Genomic DNA, 2500 nt, shown 5'->3' on the forward strand with positions numbered 1-2500 from the left:
TCGTTATCATTATCATTATCATTATCATTACTATTATCATTATCATTATCATTATCATCATCATCATCATCATCATCATCATCATCATCATCATCATCATCATCATCATCATCATCATCATTATCATCATCAATATCATTATTGTGATTATAATGATATCAAAAATAGTGATTATATTCATTATCATTACCATCTTCATCATCATCTTCATTATTACCAATATCAGTATTATCATGTTTATCATTACTATTATCATAATTATCATAATTACCATTATTGTTATCATTATTATCATTGCCATCTTCATAATCACCACCATTATTACCTTCAATCATGATTTATCACCATCACTCTTCACATAAAAAATAACAACAAAGAAGATTAAAATAAAAATAAACAAAGAATAACAGTGATAAAAAATATTAATTATATATATACAACGAAACAGTGTCTGGAGTTCGTCCAGTTTTCCTGCTTTTGTGAAACTTAATATCTTCACACCTGAATCTTAACTGGCCACTCGTCTGTCTTTATTTTGAAGCGAATGATGATAATGGAAGCTATGATCGTAATGTTGATGATAGTATTATGGTAATGGCGATAGTGAGAATGATGATTGATTGTAAATTGATGATATTGCAATTGTTATCATTACTGTTGTTTTCATTTATCATTATCATTATTTTGTGGCAATAGTAATGATGATAATGATAATTATCATCATTATCAGGATTATTATTATCATTATATTATTATCATTGTTATCATCATTATTATTAATGCAATTATCATTATCATTATTATTAACATCATTATTATTATTATCATAATTATTACCATTATTATTATTATCATCATTATCCTCGTTATTACACATTATCATAAAGATTATTCCTAGCTTCTTCATCCATATAATCATTATTCGTATTATCATCATCACTATTATCATTGTTGATGTTGTTATTATCAATGTCATTATTATCATCATAATGATTTCCTGAACTTATTTTTTCTCATTTTCTTTAATCTGCTCATGTGTTTACTTATGGAGGAAGATAAGGACATGTTCGAAAAAGTTGCATGTATCTATTTATTTTCCTCTCTCTCTGTCTCTTTCTCTCTCTATCTCTATTTCTATCTACCTCTCTGTCTTTCCCTTTTCACTTCCCGTTTTCATTCTCTGTCTGTCTGTCTGTCTCTCTCTCTCTCTCTCTCTCTCTCTCTCTCTCTCTCTCTCTCTCTCTCTCTCTCTCTCTCTCTCTCTCTCTCTCTCTATCTATCTATCTATCTATCTCTTCATTTTCTTATCTCTTTCTCTCTCTCCCTCCCTTCCTTCTCTCCTCCCTTCCTCTCTCCTCCTCTCTTCTCTCTCTCTCTCTCTCTCTCTCTCTCTCTCTCTCTCCTCTCTCTCTTTCTCTCTCTCTCTCTCTCTCTCTCTCTCTCTCTCTCTCTCTCTCTCTCTCTCTCTCTCTCTCTCTCTCTCTCTCTCTCTCTGATGCATTCCCATCTAATTACCCCCATTTCTTTTTTCTTAGTACTATTTCCTGTCCCGAGAAAATAATAATCTCGAAAGCCATCGTAATTAATTACATCATGATTAAATAATTTCTTCAGCAGTAGGCTTTCTCGGAACCGATTTCATGAATCACTGCTCTGAAACGTCTCATGATTATTTCCATAGAAGTGATCTAAAATAAACAAATAAACTAATTTTGAATGGATAATCAAAGATGCAAATAAGGGAGTATATACATCCGTAATAATCAGGATGAAAATAATGATAATGATTAAAGATGATGATAATAGTGATGATAGCAGTAGATATGATAAAGGTAATAGTTATAACAATTACGATAATAACAATGATGATAATAATAATGATAATGATAATAATAATAATAACAATGATAATGATGATAATGATAATGATAATAATGATAGTAATGATATTGATAATAATAATAATAATAACAACAGTAATAACGATATTGATGACAAAAACAACAGTAGTAATAATAATGGCAATAATAACAATAATAATAAAGATCGTAATGATGATGATGATGATAATAATGATGGTAATAATGTTGGAAAATAATGAAAATGCTAATGGCAATAATGATAATAAAAATGATAATGACAATAATGAAAAGGAAGACAAACATGATAAAAATGACAACAATAATAATAATGATGATAAAAATAACTCCGTTAACAATAATGATGATAACAAGTGTAATGATAATAATAAATAACAATATCAACGGTGAGATGCATATGATCTACAAGTTGGGGTGGGGAGGATTGACGAGGAGTTGGAAGAGGGAGTGGATTTAGGGGGAGGCGTTGTAGAGGTTGGCGATGAGTTAAAGAAGGGGAGATATAGGGGGTAAGGGGAGGGGGAGGGGAGGGTAGGTTATTGACAGAGATATGTATATAAAAATTACAAGCGGTTTGTCTTGAGGATATTTGGAAGATGGGAAAGAGAAGAAAAGTAAAA

Source organism: Penaeus vannamei, unplaced genomic scaffold, assembly GCF_042767895.1.
Source record: "Penaeus vannamei isolate JL-2024 unplaced genomic scaffold, ASM4276789v1 unanchor498, whole genome shotgun sequence".
Taxonomy (NCBI): Eukaryota; Metazoa; Arthropoda; class Malacostraca; order Decapoda; family Penaeidae; genus Penaeus; species Penaeus vannamei.